We start from the raw sequence: 25,673 nt of genomic DNA on the forward strand, positions 1-25,673 counted from the left end.
AATTTGTATTAGCTCTAATAATTTGTAGATTCTCTTCAAATTTTGATGTAGACAGTCATATCATCTAGAAATAAAGAGAGCCGTATATATTATTTCCTTTACCTCTTATTTCTTTTTCTTGTTTTATTGCATTGGCTATAGAATCAACCATAGTGCTCCTTTTGTCATATTCCTGTCTTTAATGGGAATACTTCTAAAATCTCATGATTAAATATGATTTTTGAGATAGGTCTTTTAGAAATATCCTTGATCGGGGTAAGAAGACACCTATCCCTTCTCTAATAATTACCTACTAAGAGTGGGTTTTTTAAATCTTGAAAGAGTGCTGGATTTTAACATATGCTTTTATTGCATCTATTTGAATGGTCAAATTTTTCCTTTATTCTATTAAAATGAGTGAATATAACAAAAAAGAAATAGACACACAGACATAGAGAACAAACATGTGATTACCAATGGGGAGATGGAAGGCAGAAGGGGCATGGGTGTAAGGGGTAATGCATTAAGAGGTACAAACTACTATGTATAAAATAATAAGCTATAAGGACATACAGTACAACACAGGGAATATAGCCAATATTTTATAATAGCTAGAAATGGAATATAAATTTAAAACATTGTGAATCACTATGTTGTACATGTGAAACTTACATAATATTGTATATCAACTATACCTCAAAAAATAAAATAAAATAAAAATTTAAAGATCCTATATATACCACTACTAAATAAAAACAACAAGAGTTAAAAAAAAAAAAGTAAACCGTTTAGTAAAACTGAATGGTACTGGCACAAAAACTGACACATAGATCAATGAAAAAAAATACAGAGCCCAGAAATATGCCTACAGCCTATGGCCAATTAATCTCTGACAAACAGGGCAAGAATATACAATGGACAAAATACAATCTCTTCAATAAGTGGTGTGGGAAAACTGGAAAGCTACATGTAAAACATTACCTCACACCACATACAAAAATAAACTCAAAATGGATTAAAGACCTAAATGTAAGACCAGAAACCATAAAACTCTTAGAAGAGAACATAGGCAGAACACTCTTTGACATAAACCATAGCAAAGTCTTTTGAGATCTGTCTCCTCAGGCAAAAGACATAAAAGCAAAAATAAACAAATGGGACCTAAATAAACTTAAAAGCTTTTGAAAAGCAAAGGAAACCACTAAGAAAATAAAGACAACCTACGGGGGCCTGGGCGGGACCCGTATTGTGTCTGGTGGATTATTAACAGGAATGATATGAGTGTTATCCAGAGTGCTGCAAGGGGAAAGGCCATGTGAAGACACAGCAAGGAGGCCACCGTTTGCAAGCGAGAAGAGAACTCTCGCAAAAGCCAACCCTACTGGCACCTTGAGCATGATTCTCGCCTCCAGGACTCCATGTGGCTGACAGGGTCTTGGTGCTCCAGCTGGGTGTCAGCCCTGTGCCTCTGAGATGGGAGAGCCGAGTTCAGGAAATTGCTCCATCAGAGACCTCTGGGCTCCATGTAATATTGAAGGGTGAAAGCTCTCCCAGAGCTCTCCATCTCAATGTTAAGACCCAGCTCCACTCAATGAACAGCAAGCTACAGTGCTGGGCATCCTATGCCAAACAACTAGCAAGACAGGAACACAACCCAATCATCATAATAAGGTCACAGACACCCCAAAACACAGCACCTGACGTGGTCCTGCCCACCAGAAAGACAAGATCCAGCCTCATCTGCCAGAAAACAGACAACAGTACCCTCTACCAGGAGGCCTGCACAACCCACTGAACAAACTTTGGCCACAGGGGGCAAACACCCAAAACAACAGGAACTACAAACCTGCAGCCTGTGAAAAGGAGACCCCAAGGACACTAAATTAAGCAAAATGAGAAGACAGAGAAACACACAGCAGATGAAGGAGCAAGGGGAAAACCCACCAGACCAAACAAATGAAGAGGAAATAAGCAGTCTACCTGAAATAGAATTCAGAGTAATGATAGTAAAGATGATCCAAAGTCTTGGAAAGAGAATGGAGAAAATACAAGAAACATTTAACAAGGACGTAGAAGAACTAATGAGCAAACAAACGATGATGAACAACACAATAAATGAAATTAAAAATTCTCTAGAAGGATTCAATAGCAGAATAACTGAGGCAGAAGAACGGATAAGTGACCTGGAAGATAAAACAGTGGAAATAGCTATCGCAGAGCAGAATAAAGAAAAAAGAATGAAAAGAATTGAGGACAGTCTTAGAAACCTCTGGGACAACATTAAACACACCAACATTCGAATAATAGGGGTCCCAGAAGAAGAAGAGAAAAAGAAAGGGACTGAGAAAATATTTGAGAGATTATAGTTGAAAACTTCCATAATATGGGAAAGGAAATAGTCAATCAAGTCCAGGAAGCTCAAAAAGTCCCATACAGGATAAATCCAAGGAGAAACACACCAAGACACTTATTTATCAAACTATCAAAAATTAAATACAAACAAAAAATTTTAAAAGCAGCAAGGGAAAAACAACAAATAATATACCAGGGAATCCCCATAAGGTTAACAGCTGATCTTTCAGCAGAAACTCTGCAAGCCAGAAGGGACTGGCAGGACATATTTAAAGTGATGAAAGGGAAAAACCTACAACCAAGATTACTATACCTAGCAAGGATGTCATTCAGATTCAATGGAAAAATTAAAACCTTTACAGACAAGCAAAAGCTAAGAGAATTCAGCACCAGCTTTACAACAAATGCTAAAGGAACATTTAGGCAGGAAACACAAGAGAAGGAACAGACCTACAATAACAAACCCAAAACAATTAAGAAAATAGTAATAGGAACATACATATCAATAATTACCTTAAATGTAAATGGATTAAATGCTCCAACCAAAAGACACAGAGTGGCTGAATGGATACAAAACAAGACCTGTATATATCCTGTCCATAAGAGACCCACTTCAGACCTAGGGACACATACAGATTGAGAGTGCAGGGATGGAAAAAGATATTCCATGCAAATGGAAATCAAAAGAAAGCTGGAGTAGCAATTCTCGTATTAGACAAAATAGACTTTAAAATAAAGACTATTACAAGAGACAAAGAAGGACACTACATAATGATCAAGGAATCAATCCAAGAAGAAGATATAACAATTGTAAATATTTATGCACCCAACATAGGAGCACCTCAATACATAAGGCAAATGCTAACAACCATAAAGGGGAAATTGACAGTAACACAGTCATAGCAAGGAGATTTAACACCCCACTTTCACCAATGGACAGATCATCCAAAATGAAGATAAATAAGGAAACACAAGCTTTAAATGATACATTGTACATTAAACAAGATGAACTTAATTGATATTATAGGACATTCCATCCAAAAACAAATATCATTTCTGACCACAAAGCTATGAGACCAGATATCAATTACATGAAAAAATCTGTAAAAAATACAAACACATGAAGGCTAAACTATACACTACTAAATAACCAAGAGATCGTTGAAGAAATCAGAGGTAATCAAAAAATGCCTAGAAACAAATGACAATGAAAACACGATGACCCAAAACCTATGGGAAGCAGCAAAAGCAGTTCTAAGAGGGAAGTTTATAGCAATACAATCCTACCTCAAGAAACAAGAAACATCTCAAATAAACAACCTAACTTTACACCTAAAGCAATTAGAGAAAGAAGAACCAAAAAAACCAAAGTTAGCACAAGGAAAGAAATCATAAAGATCAGATCAGAAATAAATGAAAAAGAAATGAAGGAAACAATAGCAAAGATCAATAAAACTAAAAGCTGATTCTTTGAGAAGACAAACAAAATTGATAAGTCGTTAGCCAGATGCATCAAGAAAAAAAGGGAGAAGACTCAAATCAATAGAATTAGAAATGAAAAAGGAGAACTAACAACTGACACTACAGAAATACAAAGGATCATGAGATATTACTACAAACAACTATATGCCAATAAAATGGACGACGTGGAAGAAATGGACAAATTCTTAGAAAAACACAACCTTCCGACACTGAAAGAGGAAGAAATAGAAAATATAAACAAACAAATCACAAGGACTGAAATTGAAACTGTGATCAAAAATCTTCCAACGAACAAAAGCCCAGGACCAGATGGCTTCAAGGTGAATTCTATCAAACATTTAGAGAAGAGCTAACACCTATCCTTCTCAAACTCTTCCAAAATATAGAAGAGGGAGGAACACTCCCAAACTCATTCTTTGAGGCCACCACCACTCTGATACCAAAACCAGGCAAAGATGTCACAAAGAAAGAAAATTACAGGCTAATATCACTGATGAACATAGGTGCAAAAATCCTCAACAAAATACTAGCAAACAGAATCTGACAGCACATTAAAAGGATCATACACCATGATCAAATGGGGTTTATCCCAGGAATGCAAGGATTCTTCTATATATGCAAATCAATCAATGTGACAAAACATATTAACAAATTGAAGAAGAAAAACCATATGATCATCTCAATAGATGCAGAAAACTACTAGAGCTAATCAATGAATTTGGTAGATTAGCAGGATACAAAATTAATGCACAGAAATCTCTTGCATTCCTATACACTAATGATGCAATATCTGAAAGAGAAATTAAGGAAACACTCCCATTTACCATTGCAACAAAAAGAATAAACTACCTAGGAATAAACCTACCTAAGGAGACAAAAGATCTGTATGCAGAAAACTATAAGACACTGATGAAAGAAATTAAAGATGATACAAAAAGATGGAGAGATATATCATGTTCTTGGATTGGAAGAATCAACATTGTGAAAATTATGCTACTACCCAATGCAATCCACAGATTCAATGCAATCCCTATCAAACTACCAATGGCATTTTTCACAGAACTATAACAAAAAATTGCACAATTTGTATGGAAACACAAAAGACCCCGAATAGCCAAAGCAGTCTTGAGGGAAAAAAACGGAGCTGGAGTAATCAGATTCCCTGACTTCAGACTATACTACAAAGCAACAGTAATCAAGATAACACAGTACTGGCACAAAAACAGAAATATAGATCAATGGAACACGATAGAAAGCTCAGCGGTAAACCCACGTACATATGGTCACCTTATTTTTGATAAAGGAGGCAAGAATATACAATGGAGAAAAGACAGCCTCTTCAATAAGTGGTGCTGGGAAAACTGGATGACTACATATAAAAGAATGAAATTAGAACCCTCCCTAACACCATACACAAAAATAAACTCAAAATGGATTATAGACCTAAATGTAAGGCCAGACACTATCAAACTCTTAGAGGAAAACATAGGCAGAACACTCTATGACATAAATCACAGCAAGATCCTGTTTGACCCACCTCCTAGAGAAATGGAAATAAAAACAAAAATAAACAAATGGGACCTAATGAAACTTAAAAGCTTTTGCACAGCAAATGAAACCATAAACAAGATGAAAAGAATGGGAGAAACCCTCAGAATGGGAGAAAATATTTGCAAATGAAGCAACTGACAAAGGATTAATCTCCAAAATTTACAAGCAGCTCATGCAGCTCAATATCAAAAACACAAACAACCCGATCAAAAAATGGGCAGAAGACCTAAATAGACACTTCTCCAAAGGAGATATACAGATTGCCAACAAACACATGAAAGAATGCTCAGCATCATTAATCATTAGAGAAATGCAGATCAAAACTACAATGAGGTTTCACCGCACACCAATCAGAATGGCCATCATCAAAAAATCTACAAACAATAAATGCTGGAGAGGGTGTGGAAAAAAGGGAACCCTCTCGCACTGTTGGTGGGAATGTAAATGGACACAGCCACTATGGAGAACAGTATGGAGGTTCCTTAAAAACCTAAAAATAGAACTACCATATGACCCAGCAATCCCAGTATTGGGCATATACCCTGAGAAAGCCATAATTCAAAAAGAGTCATGTACCACAATGTTCATTGCAGCTCTATTTACAGTAGCGAGGACATGGAAGCAACCTAAGTGTCCATCGACAGATGAATGGATAAAGAAGATGTGGCACATATATACAATGGAATATTACTTAGCCATCAAAAGAAAAGAAATTGAGTTATTTGTAGTGAGGTGGATGGACTAAGAGTCTGTCATACAGAGTGAAGTAAGTCAGAAAGAGAAAAACAAAATACTGTATGCTAGCACATATATATGGGATATAAAAAAAAATGTGAAGAACCGAGGGGCAGGACAGGAATAAAGATACTGACCTACTGGAGAATGGACTTGAGGACACTGGGAGGGGGAAGGGTAAGCTGGGACAAAGTGAGAGAGTGGCATGGACATATATACGCTACCAAATGTAAAATCGATAGCTAGTGGGAAGCAGCCGCATAGCACAGGGAGATCAGCTCGGTGCTTTGTGACCACCTGGAAGGGTGAGATAGGGAGGGTGGGAGGGAGGGAGACCCAAGAGGGAAGAGATATGGGATATATGTATGTGTATAGCTGATTCACTTTGTTATAAAGCAGGAGCTAACACACAGTTGTAAAGCAATTATACTCCAGTGAAGATGTTAAAAAAAAGAAAAACTAAGTGAAGTGCAGATAGGCAACCTACCCAATAAAGAGTTCAAGATAACATTTGTAAAGATGCTAAAAGAACTTGAGAGAATATAAGATAGATAGGATGAACACAGAGATAAGTTTAACAAAGTGTTAGAAGATATAAAGAAGAACTAAGCAGAGCTGAAGAATACAATAACTGAAATTTTAAAAATACACCAGAACGAATCAATGGTAGATTCGATGATACACAGGAATGTATCAGTGAGCTGGAAGACAGAGTAGTGGGAATCACTGAAGCTGAACAGAAAAAAGAAAAAAATATAAAAAGACTTGAGAACAGTTTAAGAGACCTCTGGAACAACATCAAGCATACTAATATTTGCAATATAGGATCCCAGAAGAAGAGAGAGAGAAAGGGGCAGAGAACATATTTGAAGACATAACAGCTGAAAACTTTCCTAACCTGGGAAAGGAAACAGACATCTACGTTCAGGAAGCACAGAGAGTCCCATACAGGATCAACCCAAAGGGGATCACACCATCAACAAAACAAAAAGGCAGCCTACTTAATGGGAGAAGATATTTGCAAATGATATGCCAGATAAGGGGTTAGTATTCAAAATATATAAACAGCCCTTACAAGTCAGTATCAAAAATACAAACAAACTGATCAAAGAATGGGCAAGAGACCTAAATAGATATTTTTCCAAAGAAGGCATACAGATGGCCAACAGGCACATGAAAAGGTGCTCAACATCACTAATCATCCAGGGAATGCAAATCAAAACCACAATGAGATATCACCTCACACCTCTAAGAGCGTCTATTAACGAAAATATAACAAATAGCAAATGTTGTCAAGGATATGGAGAAGAGAACCTTCATAAACTGTTGATGGGAATGTAAATTGGTGCAGTCACTATGGAAAACAGTACGGAGATTCCTCAAAAAATTAAAAATAGAACTACTGTGTGATCCAGCCATCCCACTTCTGGATAGATATCCAAAAGAAATGCAAACAAGATATTGAAGAGGTATCTGCAATCCCATGTTCATTGCAGTATTATTTATAATAGCCAAGATATGGAAGCAACTCAAGTGACCATCAATAGATGAATGGATAAAGAAGATGTGATATATATGTAATGGAATTTTACTCAGCCATAAAAAAGAATGAAATTCTGCCATTTGCAGCAACATGGATGGACCTAGAGGGCATAATGCTAAGTGAAGTAAGTCAGACAGAGAAAGACAAATACTTTATAATTGCACTTTTATGTGGAATCTAAACAATAAAAGTAATGAACAAATACAACGAAACAGAAACAGTTATAGATACAAAGAACAAACTGATGGCTGCCATAAGAGAGAGGAGTGGTGAGAGGAAAGAAATAGGTGACAGAGATCAACAGGTACAAATTTCCACTTGCAAAATAAATGAGTCACAGGTATGAAATGTACAGCGTTGGGAGTATAGTCAATAATTCAGTAATATCTTTGTATGGTGACCTATTGTAACTAGAATTACTCTGATGATCATTTTGAGATATGTAGAAAAAAATCACTATGTTGTGTAACAGGAACTAACATAGTGTTGTAGCTCAGTTATACTCAAGAACAAACAAACATACAAACAAGCTCACAGGAAAAGAGGTCATGTTTGTGGTTACCAGAGGTGGGGGTACAGAGGAGGGGGAATTGGACAAAGGAAGTCAAAAGTTCCTATAAACTTCCAGTTAAAAAATAAAGAAGTACCAGTGATGTAATATACAGCATGATAAATATAATTAACCCTGCTGTATGTTATATATGAAAGTTAAGAGAATAAATCCTAAGAGTTCTCATCACACAAAAAATTTCCTATTTCTTCCATTTTGTATCTATATGAGATGATGAACCTTCACTAAACTACTGTGATAATCATCTCATGATGTATGTGAGTCAAATCCTCATGCTGTACACCTGAAACTTACACAACGCTGTATGTCAATTGTCCCAATAAAACTGGAATTTTAAAAATTGAGGAGAGAGAGGTCAAACTCATAACGCTGATTGCTTTAGGGGTGAGGAGTGAGGTAAGAGGAACCGGGTTTGAAAGAGACGTTAGCCTTTTCAGTAATGTTCTTTTGGGAGGGGTTTAGTAAGGAACATATAATTTCATGTTACTTAAAAAATCGAAAATGAAATTTTTAATTGGACAAGTGGGTTACAAAACCCAAGGGGTGAGCCTATGGAGTCTTGCATAAAAAGCCATAAACTTGTTCCATGTGTTCCCAGAAACAGGACTCTAGGACTGTGTTCAGAGACACAGCCATCAGTCAAATACAGTATACGAAAGATTGTGACTCAGGCTGAAAGAGGCAAAGCCAAGAGGTTCTGGATGCTTCAATCGAACTCTGTCCTAGAACTCAAAACAGAATCCTATAACTGGGGATGGGAGAAGTTGACTCAGTTACCCAAGACCAGAAGGACCAAGCAACATTCTGGTCAGGGACATGATGGGTTTGATTTTTTAAATCTAGGTCCATATCAGAACATTTTCTGCATGCTAGGCATATTATTGCCATTAAAGGTGAGCTGAGAATAATAACCTCACTTGTTCATTGTGAATTCTGTGCCAGAGACTTTCATTTAAATCTCACAGCAATCATTTGACCCGATATTGTTCATCGTTCTTCGTGGAGGAGCCCGAGACACAGAGGGTTCAGTGACTCAAGGTTTCAGAGCCAATACACGGCAGTGCCAGGATTTATGCCCAAGTCTTACTAATTCCAGAGCACTTATTTTATACATGATGCTATGCTGTGTCTCTGTTAGCATGCACATATGTACTAAAATGCAATATGACTCAAAAGAGAGTCAAGAACACTCATAACTGTTTTTTTGTTTTTTTTTTTTTGTCAATGAGCTTTTATAATGCCCTGTTCCCTTTTCCACTTTGGTGACTTGCTACTTAGTGTTTTCCTCAGACCAGCAACATGGGCATGACCTAAAAGCTTGTTAAAAATGTAGAACCTCAGGCCCTACTAAGTCAGAATCTATACTTTAACAAGATACCCAGGTAATTCTTATGCACGTTAAATTTAGAGAAGGAGAGCTTCCGCGGATTGAAACATGAAGAGCTCAAAATGGCATAATTGATTATATTAAATTTTAAATAAATAAATTTTAAAATTATTGATCTAAGCCTCTTAGCATAAACATTGCACCTTATTTTTCCTGTTCATGAGTTTTGTATTACTTAATTAAAAGTTTTTTTAAACTTCGTCAAAAACCTTTAGGTAGACCACATCTGGACCGATGGGCTGCCAGCTAGACAAAAATTTCAGGTTTCTGACCTTCTCTTTGAGCTTTCAGGGAATTCAATCTTCTAATTAAGACTTAGAAAGTGAAATATTCCCACCTTAGCTCCCATGACTTCATGATTCTATGATGTCCAACCCTCCCAACCCACCCCAGAGGTGAACTTGTTTGCCCAGTTTCTGAAGCTGCAGGCCTCACCCAGTTTGTGTGTTCCTTGTCATGTCCCAGACCCCTTGCTGTAGATCAGTCAGGTGACAGAGTTCTGGCCGACAGGATATAGGAGAAAGTGATGTGTGCCACTTCCAGACCCAGCACCCAGCAAGCACCACACCAAATGTGCCACCTGAAAGGCTGGCAGAACCACAAAATAGAAGGAGCTTCGCTGGGTCCCTGAGTCACCACCTGGAGGGGAGATGCACAGTAGCATAACCCAACCCCATCGACAGAGACTTTTATGCTGCCAAGCCTCTGAGATCGGAGGATTGTAGTTACAGGGGCTAGTACTAGTTTCAGTGGCTAGATAGCGCTGACTAACTTACAGTCCAAGCCAGCATCCAGCCCAAGAAGCCAGAAAAGGTGAGATTCTCTGAGCATTTGAGACAAGAGTGAGGGAACATCATTGCTTGTATATTATATTACTCAGGGTCACTCCATGAACAGAATGGCCTTCTGCCAGAAAATATTTAAAGTCCTGATTCTATGTGTGTAAACTAGTTTCACAACTGGTGAATTAAAGTTCTGCATTACAATAGAGACGAAAATTTTATCTGAGGCTAGAGAATTGTCACAGTAATCCAATAAGTAATTATTTGCAAATGTTTGTGGGAGGGGTGGTGATATATTCAGTATTCAGACACTTCCTGAAACAGCCAAAGATTTTTTTAAATATAAATGCTGATTATAGATTTGTTGTTAGAATTAATGCCCTTATTTTATATACTTAACTCGGTACGATTGTACTAGGTTGGAACTCTTATCTCAGGGCTTCCCTGGTGGCGCAGTGGTTGGGAGTCCGCCGATGCAGGGGACACGGGTTCGTGCCCCGGTCCAGGAAGATCCCACATGCCGCGGAGCGGCTCGGCCCGTGAGCCATGGCCGCTAAGCCTGCATGTCCGGAGCCTGTGCTCCGCAACAGGAGAGGCCACAACAGTGAGAGGCCCGTGTACCGCAACAAAAAAAAAAAAAAAAAAGAGGAATATAAAGTGAAAATCAACCTTTTCTTGAAATAGCAAAGAGTGCATATAAACGACACTTGTGAAAGCTGGATAGTGAACATTACAAAAATCAGAATTACATAGAAATTGGTTTCTAAGAAAAGAAACTGAATATTAAAGTGTTGTGTTATAAGAGAAGTGTTTATGTCCAAATTCACTCTGATTTTTATCAACACTGACATTATGTTGAAGACAGTCTGTTAAAGTGTGAGTCCAAATATTGAATGGAATGTCCAAATAGTTTAGCTGTTTGTTTGTGCAGTAGTTTTTAGACACAAATGGGTTTGTTATCATTTGTTATTTTTTAACGAAACTGTGGACTCACTGAGGCTCCCTTTGGGAGGGCGTGGCATAAGAAATTTGGGCTTGGTAGGGTTTTAGAGCCTGGAGTGACAGCAAAATTATTTTTGGAGGATAAAGTCCTTATTAAGTACAGGGTAGATGTATTGGAAAAGCTTCAGTCCTTTCCTCCTGAATAGAGGACTACTCAGTTCTCCTCTGTGTTTCTCTTTTACTCCCACACCACTTCCACACTTACAATTTAATGACAACAGATGCGGGGGGATTTCCCCCCACCAAGCAATTCTCTGTGACACCAGCTGGGTGGTCCTATGGTTTAACTCAACTCCGATACTATCTACCTGGAGATAGCATCAGGCCCCATGGTTGAGGACCCAGTCTCACAGGACTGCCCTTTCTGCCCACCTCCCATGCCAGTCACAAGTCCAGGTTATCACCTGTGCTTCTGACAGATCTGTTATAAATCAGAGATACCCAGGAGCCCCTCCTCAGGTTCGATTAACTTGCTAGAGCGACTCGCAGAACTCAGAGAAACACTTATGTTCAGCGGTTTATTAAAGCATCTGATAAAGGATGCAGATGAAGAGATACAGCGGGTGAGGTCTGGGAGTGTCCTCAGTGCAGAAGCTTCTGACCCCATGGAATTAGGGTGAGTCACTTTCCCAGCATGTGGGAACCTGGAAGTTTTCTGAACCCCATACTATTGGGATTTTATGGAGGCTTCCTCACATAGGCACGATCAATTATTATCTCCATTTCCAGCCCCTCTCCCCTCTCCAGAAAAGTGGGGTGAGGGGCAGCACAGGGCTGAAAATTCCAGGCTTCTAATCACTGCTTGGTCTTTCCGGCTTCTGTTGATCTTATTACTTAGGAATTTACAAGGGTTTTAGGAGTGCTGTGTCGGGGGGTGGGGGTGGGGGGCAGAGACCATGACATACATTGTCTAGAATCTCACAGTAGGTGACATGGGGAAGAAACTGACAGTGTCAGTAAGCCCAGTTTCAGAGATTTACAAGGATTCAGAGATTATGAAGACCTGGAAAAATAGCAGTGGAATTGGAGAAAAACAGAGGAAAGAAATGTATTGGGAAAAATATAGACAAAAAGTGATAACTGGATAGAGGTAAAGGAGGAAAAATATTAAAGTCTTACACCTGGGTGTCAGGAGAAGGACAGAAGCCTGACGGGGTGTTGGGAGGGGATGTTGGAAGAGGAAGGAAGGTGACGATGGTGAGATCTATGTTCACAAAGACTAGAATAGCAGAAAGGTCCTTCTTGGTTGGCAAACTGTGTTTCCACAGGTATAGAGACAGAAAGATGAGCAGTATGTGTGTAAAACAAAGAAACACCCAGGCCAACCTGAGAGGATCTTCCGGAGACAACTGTGGTATTCAGGAAAGAGCACAGTACATAGGATAGAGCGGATCTGCTTCTGAATCCTAGCTCTGCCCTCGCGAGCTGTGTGATCTCGGGCAATTTACTTAACCTTTCTGGTCTTCAGTTTCCTCCTCTATAAAATGAGATAAAACAATATATCACTAAATAGAAGTCATTCTTTTTTCTTGATTCTTTAAGACTATTTCCCAAACTCATCTCAGATACAGGCATTCCTGGGATCACACAGGAAATTGTTATTTAATCCCATCACATTAAACCAAAAAGACAGAGATGGAGAGCAGATTGACAACCATTTGTCCTGTAGCTTATGTTTTGCGTTCGTAGGCACTGGTTGTGTGCACTCAGATCACGTCATGCCATAATAAAATCCATACTAAATTTGATTAAAAAGCAGACAAACCGGTACATGTTCAATATTTTCTCCACCAGACATGAAGCTCAAACACCAGACTGACTCTTCAGTTCAAAATCAAGCACGGGGTAAGCCTGCTGCCTGCAGGGACCTGGAACCAAAACGTAGCAAGTTTGACAAATTGAAGAACAAGTCCAGGGGCAAGGCCAGCACCGCGAATTTGGGAGGATCAAGTGTTTCAAATAAGTGTCATCCTGTGTGACTACATTCCCTACTTCCCTCCTGGGCTAGCTTTGAAATTTCCTCAGGGGCCAGTTACCTTAGTCTTCACCAGAATGTCAACAGTGTTTCCTTTTCCAGCCACCCTCAGGGGAACAGCTGTTTCACCCCACTACAGAGGCAGGGCTGAGAGCTGCACAGCCAGCCCTGAGCCTCCGCCCAGCCCACCCCCTCCCTGCTCAGAAGCTCAGCCAGCAGGGTAACCCTGGGGAAGAGACAGGACCACTCTCCCCCCAGCAGCTTGCAGCAGAATTCAAAAGATTTCATCAACTCATAGGAAGTAGAAAAATATAAAATGGGGGGAAAAACCCAGGGTGTTGTTCTAAGTCCACCTTGGGGCGTCTCTGCAAGCCATTATTCTGAAGCCTAGAAACAATGCCCTCCCAAGGGGTGCCTTGCTTCCACAAATACTAAGAGGCCAAACAAAAACCACTCCATTTCAGAGCTTCCAAGAGCCCCTGAAGAGGCTGACGTTCCCTCCAGAGGCACAATGGCTCTGTATGAAGAGAGATGGTAGGTCAATGGCAGAGCAAGGGAGGTGAAACCTACAAACTACGGCACCAGGAAGCATGGATGTTAGTCGACACCACCTCTTGGGTCTTTCAAAAGCCGGACAGCTTTGCACGCATTCGTTGATTGATTCATTCTTTCTTTCTTTCTTTCTTTCAGCACCTAAGACGTGTCAGGGGTTACAGCAGTCCCTGTTAGACTGTTTTAATGGGGAAATACTGTTCTATGTGATCATAAAACATTTGCTACGTTATCTCGGAGACACACGGGTTGACGTGTTGAGTGTGCACAGAGGAGAAAGACCTAAGGCCCATGGCAGGAGGAGGTTGTGGAGGAAGTCAGGTCTAAACTGAGAGCTGAAGGAGAAGAAGGAGCTGGTCGGGGGAAGCAGGAATAGTGGGTGCTCCAGACAGCTCGCCCTGAGGCCTGGGGGCGACAAGAGAGTTGCCATATTCTGTGACATTGAAAGAGGCTCAGGTTAGCTGGAACAGAAAGGAAGGAGGAGGCGGGTTGGTGAAAGATGAGTCTGGAGAAGGAGACAGCAGTTGGTTGGGGGATTATAGGTGCATTGTGGAGTCTGGACCTTCTCCTAAAGGGATCTGGAGAGTCTGAATGGGGCAAGCAAAAGAAGACAGAGCTGAGGAATAAATGATATGATCAGATCTGCAATTTAGGTCATGTCTCTTAGAAGCAGCACCTTGATCTTGGGCCCTTTGTTATCCTGGATGCACAGCATTGGTATCATGGCAATTGATAAAAAATTAAAATTAAAAACAACAAAGGTAGGAGATGAAAGATAGGAGGGGTTCTTTAATATTCTCTGAGTGTCATTACAGGAAGCCAGCTAAAGGCCCAAGATTCCCTAAAATCTACCCGTGAAGGGAATGGCTTCACCTCCTCCAATTCCAGGGAAAGGCCAGGCCCCCCAGCCTTCCCTGGAGAGAAGGGACAACACTGCACACAGACCGGGCTCCTTCCTGCAGCTGCCCCCAGGCTGATCCTGTGTGAAACTGAACCCCATCAGCTAAGGTTGAGTCTATGTTTATAAAAGATGACAAGAGCCCCTCTCCGTACTGCTCCACCACCATCCCCCCAATCCCAAGAGGCCAGTCCACCTCTCCTGCCCTCAGTCAGCAGATGGCCACAGTGAGGCTGCCTAGGCTACTCTAGGCATCCCTGGGGAGCAAGTGGCCTGAGCTACTGTCAATGCAGTTGATGACTTTCCTACAGGGCCTGTCTGCTGCCTGCTCTGCTGACCATGAAAGGCAAAGCCCTGCCTCTGTGCCCAGAGTAGTTTCTACCCTGGGGCTGAGATATCCTGAGGAGCCAGCTCCAGCTCAGGCCCTGCTTAGGGACTTCTGGGTGACCTCCAGCACATCTCAGCCCCCACTGGGACTGCCCACTCTCATGGCAAGAATCTGGAATTGGGGGTTTGGGATCATTTAGCTTGAAGGAGAGGTGGAAGAGTTTGGAGGTGCATACAGTGGGGAGCAAAGAAGAGGCTAAAACTCTTCACATGTAGGCAAACGGTCCACTTAACTAGAAATGATCTACGCCTCACGTGCCAAGAGGAATCAAGAATCAACCAAAGACCTTTGACCCTATCAGGGCAATAGCATTTTCTTGTGCAATTTGGAACTTCTGGGGGATGAGCAGCTTTAAGAAGAGCCTCATTTTAGGCAAATAGATGTTAAATAAGGCTCCTCAGACACACGTGTAGGTGTAATAACTCACACTTATATGGCGCTTTATTGTTTTACCAACTTCTGAATTAAGATGGCTTCCTACTTAGACCTACCAGAAAAGAAAATAAAAATACTGCAAATCCAAATATTAGGGTTCAAGTTGTATTTCATATTAGTAAGGCTGTGTTTGTTTACAAGGTGTTATAACAGATAAACCTAGAAATTTCAATGATTTAATACAACTAAAGTTTTCCTTGCTCAAACACTACGTAGTAGCAAAAGGAGAGTGATATGAGTGCTGTGCTGTAGAGATGTTGGCGTCCTTGCCTTCTTCAAAGTGACTTTGAAGGCAATCCTGGGCATCAACACTCAGCCAGCCAATGATGGAAGAGGAAGTAGAGGATTGAGAGGGAAGTTTTATGGTCCAAGCCTGGAAGTAGGGTACCTTACTTCTGCCCACAGTTACCATGCCATAATAACAGCAGGGAATTCTGGGAAAGATATCTTAAGTATGGGCCCCAGGGAAAGGGAAACTGGGGGTATAAACAGTGGCCAGTCTCTTCCACAGAGGCTTCCTAGCACCATCTGGCTGCCTTCTTGGCTACCACCCAACCTCACCCTACCTGCTCCCTACATCCCATTTGAAATGCCGAAGAGAGAAGAAAGGAGAGAGACGGAAGCTCTGGAGAGCAATAAAATTTAATCTGAGCGCCAAGTAGTAAATTAGCAATGAAGAAGACTGAGAAGGGAAATCAGAGAACGAAATACAAAATCCAGGAGCGTGGAGACATCGAGATCAAAGGAAAGAGTTCAAAAAGGGAAGCAAGAACACTTAACCCACTTTCTTGCTTCATCAGATTGAGATAAGAAGGGGGCAGGGCACAACCTTTAAAAGAATGACAGCCATTGAGGACACGACATAAACTGGTTAGAACCAACTAGGTCCAAGATGGCGGACGAGTTGACTTCCACTAGACCTTGAGCCTCATTATACGCTCATTGTAATACATTAGCATACGCTAAATAACACACTCACGGGCGCCATGACAGTTCCAAGGCCGACCATAAAAAGCCAAAAAGTGGGTGGTGGCCCAATTCCTGGAAGACCCCGCCCCTTCCCCAAAATAGTCAGAATAATCCTCCCACTCATTAGCCTATGAAATTACACATCCCTATAAAAACTAACAAACCCATACCCTGGGGACTCTTGCCTTCTGAGATGGCCCACACTCTGTCCATAGACTGTGTATCTCCCTGAATAAACCTTCTTTCACTTTACTATGGCTCACCCTTGAATTTTTTCCTGCATGAAGCCAAGAACCCACACTTGGCGGCCCGTCCCAGGGACTCACCTGAGACCTGGGATATGACCATCCTCTCGCACCCCACTTTCTTTCCTGCAACAAGATGGTGCTGGGGATTGAATGAACTGGGAAAGTGAAAGTGTTTCCACAATGGTTAACCGCTATAGCCATGTAAGAGATGACCTCCCATAATCTGTCTACTTCTCGCTGCAGTCAAGCCCAGCCTGCCTGCAACATTCACAGCCCCTGGAATTGCCAGGTCCCATCCTACTCCCTCCATTTCTGCACTCCCAGCAAATGGAGTAGCAAGGAAGGGCCTGAAAAAATGCTCCAGAGAGGAGAGAGAATAAATACGAGAAATCTTTGTAAAGGAGGGCAGGCTAGGAGGGTAGGAGGAGTGTTTCAAAAGCTTTTCTAAATTTAATTATATGTCATTTTCTAATTGTATTTCATAATTGTGTAATTATCCCAAGTATTTTTCTTTAAGTAATAGAACTCATAATTACATACTAATTGAAATGTGTAATCTCGTCATTAGGATATGTAAATATATAATAGTGTGAAGATAAGGTAATTAAAATTCCAGGGATGACTTCCATAAAAACTGGTGACATGTTTCTGCTTCTGTCCCAGGATTCTCTTCTCCAACAGGCTTTGAAATTCCACCTGGACAGAGAAGATAAGCTCCAAGGCCCAGGAAACATGTAATGGGAGGGTACATTTACCAACAAAGACAAGCCATCAGGCAATGAGATTGCCTGCCTCACCCACCAAAATCCTACCCAGAATACTTCCTTGGGATTTCCTACTTTCACGCTCTTCCCCTTCATCTCCCCAGCATCTGTTGAGGCTGTGTGATAACTCTCCCCACCCTGCCTCAATGGAGAGCTCAGAGAGGGGTGGACTGACCTTGACACCAGACTTAAGACATGCACAAAAGGATGAATATATATCCCTTCTGCATTAGTCAGGGTTCTCCAGAGAAACAGAACCAGTAGGAGATAGATAGATAGATAGATAGTGAGAGAGAGAGAGAGATTGAAATCAATTATGGTGGCTGAGAAGTCCCACAGTCTGCCATCTGCAAACTGAAGAACTAGGAAAGCTAATGGTGTAATTCAGTCCAGATCTAAAGGCCAGTGAATTAGGGGGTTGATGGTGTAAGTCCCGCTCTGAGTCTCAAAGCCTGAGGGCAAGCAGCACTAATGTCCGAGGGCAGGAGAAGGTGGATGCCTCAGTTCAAGCAAAGAGTGAATTCGCCTTTCCACTGTCTTGTTGTTCTGTTCAGGTCCTCAGTGATTGGATGATGCCCACTCACATCAGTGAGGATGATCTTCTTTACTCAATCTACCAAATTCAAAAGCTAACCTCTTCTGTTGGCATCCTCACAGTCACACCCAGAAATAATGTTTTACCAGCTCTCTGGGTATCCCTCGGCCCAGTCAAGTTGATACATAAAATTAATAATCACACCCCCACCCCCACCCCTAACTCCCTGACCCCTGTGATACCCAGGATCAACCACAGATCAATATCTGAGGTTTTCTTCAAGGCTAGAAGCTGCCTCTTCTAGGGAGACCCACTGATCAGGACCACTCTGAGGTTTCAGACACCTGGATGGCTCCAGGTGGAAGCAAAGAACCAGCCTTGGCCAAGGCTACCAGCTTCCTGCCTCTGGACTAAAACCCAGAGACACAGACCATGAACAGACCTGTCCAACCTGAGCTCACACTCATGGCCTCACCTATAGGGTACAAGTATCCTCATGGGGCAGCACAGATGAGGAGGGACACTTACCCAGATGTGGGCAATGGAGCCGATGTGAGGAAAGGCTTCCTGGAAGAAGTGACATCTGAGTTCAAGCTGAAGGGTAGAATATGAGGCAGGGGGAGCAAGGTGTGCCAGAGATGGGAGGTGAGAGTGTGGCCAGTTCACCAGGGGGTGGACCGTGAAGCAGAGCATCAGGAGAGACAGGGCTGGAGGGGAGACAGGGGCCAGAATGCAGAGCCTTATAACCTTCATCAACGTTTGGACTCTCCTGAAAACGATGTTTTTGACTAATTTGGAAAAAGTATAAAGCTGGATGGATGGAAACCTGGACAAATTGATGGACTGATGGAGTGGTGATGGGTGGGAAGGTCTTGGGTATCACAGCCGGGTCTCGAGCAAAACTGCAACATGGACTCCACCAGGGCTGTAGGGTTTTGTTCTACTGCTGATTCCCAAGTCCCAGAAGGCCAGGGCTGGCAAAGCAGAGGATAAACCCAAAACCCATTGCTCTCTTCACTCTGTGTGCCCATCCTGGGGACACAGAGAGACTCTCCTTGTGCACCCAACACTTCTCACCTGTTCTAGTCACTTCACACAGACACACACCCCGAAGGCCCCACATCATACAACAGCACTAAAGGCCCTTGACCCCCAAGTCCCAGAGGAAGGACCTCTCCAAGCTGACATACTCAAAGAGAGAATTTCTCAACATTGGATGCACAGATTGATTTGGTCCCACCATCATATTTCAAAATGAGTATTCCAAACAAGCTGCTTTGAGATTCAGTTTGTGGCCCTCAGAAATCTCAGAGGAGCACGGGGCTGCAGCCCAGATGTGACGAGGCAAACATTTCCCTGGGATGTGGGTCACACACTTTCCTCCAGGGAAAGGTTCCTCCAGAACCTTGAACGCTGCCTCTGGAGCAGAAGCGTTGAAGTGTGCCTTGAGTGACAGAGAGGAGGAGGGAGGTTGGCTCCCGGCAGGGATCCCAGTGGAACCCCTCAGTGACAGCTTTGGTGTGGGAGGGAAGGGGAGGGGAGATTCATGTCAGAAATTGGAAGGGAGGTAAGTGTAGTCCCTATCTGAGTATATTTTAAGCATTTTCTTTGTCTACCAGTCAGATGAGGGTTGAATTGTGACTTGACTCAGTGTCCCCAGATGCCAGCAATATGACTACCTCTGATCACTTAGCCTGAAGAATATTTATTACGAGTCCTTTTTCCTTTCTTCTGAGATGCCTTTTTACTAACTTGAAGAATTCAGCCCATGTGTACACAAAAATCCCCATGCAGATGTTACCAACCTTGTTCCACCATGATGGGCTGGGGGCTTGGGGCGGCATGGCGACAGAGGGACCTTCAGCACAGGTCTCTGTGCCTCTCCAGAGGGGATAAAGGGGAACTTCTTCCTGACATTTTCTTGGAAGCCTGGAATCTCAGCTATAGTTACTGAGGTCACAGAGGCCAGCCCCTGGCCCGATGGCTGAAACCCCATCCCCTTTGTTCAGAAAAGTAACAGTTGCCTCAGCTTAGACATTCTCTTTTGTAAGTTTCTGTAATTGGCTGTCCCAGAGACACACACAACGGGGCTTACATTAGTAACAGTACAGCACTGCATTAAGTTCATATTACATTTTGAAAGCCATTATCTACCTTTGAAGTCTCTCCCACTAGGTCTGGAGCTTGGGGCTGGACAGCTCCCAGCTGAGTCATTGCCCAGGGCCCCCTGGGAGAAAGCAGCGGTGGGGCAGGAGCAGAGAGAGTCTCCAGCCACCTGGAAAATGGAACTGAGATCCTCAGGCATAGCTTGTGTCCCGAGACCCTATTGTCCTGCAGTGGTCCCTCTGCCTTGGGCTCTTCATCTCAGCACTCCTGGGTCAGAGGTCACGGGCATGGCAGATGGAGCCTGGGCTCCCAAGTCACAGAGATGGGAGTTCAAGTCTTGACTTTGCCACCATGAGTTAAGAAATCTTACCTCTCTGAACTTTAGTTGATTTCAACAAAATAAAAACAAACATACAAATTCGTAGGATTTTCTTGTGAAGATTAAATTTGATTCTATCACTAAGTACCTGGAATGTAATAGTTTGCAATAATGGTCCTTCCTGGCTTCAGCCTGAGATAAGATATAATAACCTCTACCCTCAGGGCTCTTTCCTCTCCCCAGGAATTATCTCTGTCTATTTGGCCGGCTCTTCTTCCTCCTCACCACCCTAATAAGAAAATAGCAATTTATTGGGCAATTACTAACAAGGAATCTGTAAATGGTGAGTTACAAACCTGGAGGGATGGGGGGTGTGGTCAGAGAATGATGTCCTGGTGCTTCGTAAATGGAACCACTCATCATCTAGCTGATGATGAGACACAAGGTTTGAGTGAGGGGGTGAATGAGATTATTGAGTCCAAGAGATCACAGATTCCAGAAACCATGCACTAACCACTATTCCATACTGCGTCTTAAAGTTTAGAGAAAACCAAAGAGAGAAGATGTGTGTATACAAACCGGGTTTTGCCACAGGATTATGAGGTTATGATTAGCTGGGGAACCATGGAGGACTGTGTGGAACAGATGCTAGTGAAGATGGGCATTAGAGAATACATGGGTGATACTTGGCAATGCAAAGATTAGAGGAAACAGGTTCGAGAAAATGACATGATGACTCAGTCTTTGCAGAGGTCTTCTAACTTGGTTCTGGTTCTCCCACAAATGAAAATGGAATCAGAAACGTAGGTTTTAATCCCATCTATTCTACTTAAAATTTGGTGACACTGGGCACATCACAACCCTTTTGAGCCTCAGTTTACTCAGCTGTAAAATATGGATAAGAATATTGTTTTCAGTTACAAGATTAAATGAGAAAGTGATCTGTAAACAGTATAGATCAATGATTCCCAGACTTACTGGAATATTAGAATTACCTAGGGTGAATGCTAAAAATACAGATTTCCGGAGGGACACAGCTGGACCAGCAGGACAGAGCAGAAGAGATGTTTCTTGACCTCTCTCTCTTCCCACGCTTGGCTCAGCTACCAGTGCCCCACTGACTGAGCCTAACCAGAAGCTGGCCGGCAAGGGAGCTGGGTGATGCAGTTTTGGGGAATCCATCTCCTCGTACAAATTAGGGGACAAACAGCATAATTAGCACTCTACCCTCTCAAAAACTTCCAGTGGCTCCCCACTGCCTGCTAAATAAAGCCTACTCTCCCTACGTGGCCATTCAAGTCCCTGTACAATCTACTCTGTCTTTCCAGACTCTTCTTCCCTCGCTGCTCACATACTGAAGCCTGAAATGGCATCACTTGTTTTCCAGTCCGTTGCATCTTAATCCATCCCCACCGATCATGTGCTGAAGTTATCTGTATCTGTGTATCACTTTCGCTGTTAGACTGAAAGCTCCTGGAGGGTAGAAACCATGTCTTTATGTGTTTGCATCCCCCAGTTCCCAACACTGTCCTGCTCAAGATGTCTGTCCTTCCTTTCCCTAGCTCACAGAGTCCCATGCCTTCTTTAAGATCCAGAACAAATGCCAATTCCTCTATTTCCTCCAGGCAGAGCCAATTCATCTTCTCTTCCTCCTCCATAGGATGTGCAATGTATATCTTACCCCCCAACATACACCCCACCCACGGAGCCAAGGTCACGGTTAGGAGCACGGTTCAAACTCTGAAACTCTATCATTCAAAAGCTGTGTAACATTGAGAAATTTTTGTTTAAAATCTTCTAACGCTTTGTTATTTTTTGGCTGCGCTGCGTGGCTTGCGACCAGGGATCGAACCCGGGCCCCCTTCAGTGGAAGCCTGGAATCCTAAACACTGGACCACCAGGGAATTCCCGAGAAATTTATTTAAATTCTCTATCCCTGTTTCTTCATGGTACCTAGCATAGCAATGAGTTAATATATGTACAGCATTCAGCCCAGTGCTGGGCATATATATTAAATGCTGAATAAATGTCAGTTATTAATATTATTACTTGACTCTAAGCTCCTTGAAGGCAGGACCTGTGTCTTGATCTTTGTTTCCCTAGTGTCTACACAATGCATAGTATATAGTATGTGCTCATAATGTTTATGGGTTGTATGAATGGATACGCATTTAATATTCAATCAACGGTTGTTTGGTTGGTTGATGGTTGGGTAGATGGATGGGTGGTCAAACAGTAGGTACAGTGTTGCTGACTGTACCTAAAAAGTACAGTGAAAGTGAGTAAGTGAATCAATAGGTATCCAATATATGTTGGCTGGTTCATTCTTTGCTTAAAACAAATGAGTGAATGAGGAATGAATAATAGTATTTAATAAGAAGTTTACTTGTTTGCGTGGTTGAATGAGCAAACAGGTTTTCCACAAATAGCAGATGTTCCATAAACGCTGCCTGGTTGAGTGAATGAACAAACATCCCTAAAATATAACAGTAGCCTAGAGCCAAAGCCAGAGAGGACACAGCTAGAGCATTGGTAGGGAGTGAGAGATAATAGTGCCAGCCACCCAGTAACTACCTCAGAAACTCCCCTTGTGCCTGCCATTTCTCAAGGTCTCCCCGACCCCGCAGCTGCTTCTGCAGGTTGCCTGGGCTGCAATATGGGTGCTACGGGAATCTGGGGATGGGCAGGGGGCTGGAGATGGGCTAGCCACCCCTGCTTCTCCTCACTCAGCCGAAGAGCAGCCTGCCCAGGCCCCTGACCCCAGTGTTGGCTTCCCTGCCCCACCCCCGGTGAAGAGGAGCCTCCACCTCCCAGCACATTAGGAGCAAATTCTGTATTTTCTTCATCCCAGGGGGCAGGGATGTTGGCTAATCAGCTCACACATCCTCAGCCCTATTCCCCGGCCCTACTTTTCACCTGAGAAAGCCCCAGCAACTCACGTCTCTATTAATGAATTATTTTGCAACACGTCTAGAGATGCATGAACTAGAAATCTTACACATGTTGGAGGATTTTGCCATTTCCATTAAATATGCCATTCATTTGGTGGGTAATTAAATGTGCAATTATGGGCTCTAATTTCCGTCTTAAATAACTTCCTAGGAGAAGCAGAAAAAGAGATGCAGTGTGTAATTTTCTAGAAGAGTCTTTTCTCCCCCTAAAGCTTTTTAGCACATAGAAGAAGGGGGAATTAAGTAAAATAAAGTTGGTTTTGATACTACTCCACATGTGTGTCGTTGGCAATTACCGCCCACTTGGGGAACGAGACTAGAGCCTGCCACACAACACCAAAGCCCTGGGGCAGCCCTGGGACAGCGGTCCTGGCAGTCTGAACTTGAGGAGGAGAAGAGAGGGTGGACAGCAACAGGAGCCTGGGGTGGGGAGAGAAGGCATCTCTGCAGACCCCACAGACACCACATTTGGTCAGAGTCTGCAAATCTGAGAGTGATAAGCCCTCCTCCTCCTCTCTGTACTTCCCACACCATCCATGCAGGCTGTATGTGAGAACACACAGGCACGTAAACACACACGCGCACATACACACACAGACACGCACGTACACACACAGACACACACGTACACACACGTGCACACACACATGTAGGCACACGCGCGCACGTACACACACAGACACGCACGTGCACGCACACGCACGTGTGCACACATGCACGTACACACACACACACACATGCACACATGCACAGGGTAAAGCTCCAACCCTAGAAGCTCCAGTCCAAGCCAGCTGCAGGGAGGCAGCCAGGAAGCAGGAGGAAAGCAAAGGGATCCACGCCACACTTGAACGAAAAGGGCTGCGTGTGGAACATCGCCTCCTAAGGAAACATCAGATACACCTGGGTTCAAGTTTTAGCTCCACCACTTGCTGTGAAAATATGGCTGAGTTACTTAGCCTCTCTGAGCCTCAGTTTCCTCATTTATAAGTTGGGAGTCATCAAACCCAACCCAGAAGATCATTGTAACAAAGGTTAGACCACGTGGAAAGACCCTGTCACAGCCTAGACTCCCAGTAGCAAGCTCTCAATAGATCTATTCCCTCTTGCCCTTCTCTCCCTCAGTTGGCATTGAGGGCCAGGCTTGCCTGGGCAGCTTGTAATTCCAGGGCCCCAGGAAGCCCGCTCACCCTCTGAGAGGCGCCCCGATTCTCCCCACTCTGCAGCATCGTCCTTTGGAGCAGCTTACCCACTCCATCCCTCCCCTCCCTTGTCCCATCTCGGGGCAGCCTCTGTGTTCCAGTGGGAGTGAGTCCTTCAGCCTCTCCTGAGTCAGGGCTGAGACTGCAGGGAGGCTGAGGGGTCCTAAGGGACCGGGCTCCTGATAGGAACACAAAGAAAGCCCGAGGGGTGAGCGAGGGCAGAAGAGGCCAAGGCCGGCCCTCCTTTTGCTGATGGTCTGTGGTGAGTTCAGATTTCCTGGCCGGCCCTCAGAGGCATTCGCTGCTCATCGAATCTTCAGGCACCAATGGCACGAATGTGGAGGGCCCAGTGGAAGGGCCGGCGCTGGCCGGTGGCTCCCGGCCCCTGGGTGTCTCTCAGCTTGCAAAGCCTCTGGGTGTGGACGAGGGGGCCGAGAAGGGCCCGAGGGCAATAAATCAGGCTGCTCCCTGCTCCTCTTGTTGGTCTCCACCCTGGGCATCTGGAAAGGAGATAAAGAAGCAACTCTGAGAACATATCCCGGGATATCTCGGGATCTCAGGCCGGGAAATGGGCTACATTACATAATAGCTTAGCTGAAAGTAGGCCTGGGTAGAGGTGGAAGTGAGGATAGTATGAAAAGAAATGACCTGAGGGACTCAAAGCAAAGGCTGCCCTCAAATAAAAAGGTAAATATGGGTGATATTAATATGTGTTGGGAGTAGGGGCGGAGTCCTTCATGAGGCAAGAGCAGACGAGAACTAAAATGGAACCAGAGGACAGTCACCAGCTCCAGGGCCTGGGCCCCATTCGCTGAGGTAGAGGGGGCAGCATGGGACGCTCTCCCACTCCCCACCCCCACTCCCAGCATGCAATGCTCTCCCACCCCCGCCCCACCTCCAAGCCACTCGGGCTGCACTGCAAACCTTTCCACTTATTTATCCTTCCAAGC

The sequence above is a fragment of the Orcinus orca genome, chromosome 8 (assembly GCF_937001465.1).
Source record: "Orcinus orca chromosome 8, mOrcOrc1.1, whole genome shotgun sequence".
Lineage (NCBI taxonomy): Eukaryota > Metazoa > Chordata > Mammalia > Artiodactyla > Delphinidae > Orcinus > Orcinus orca.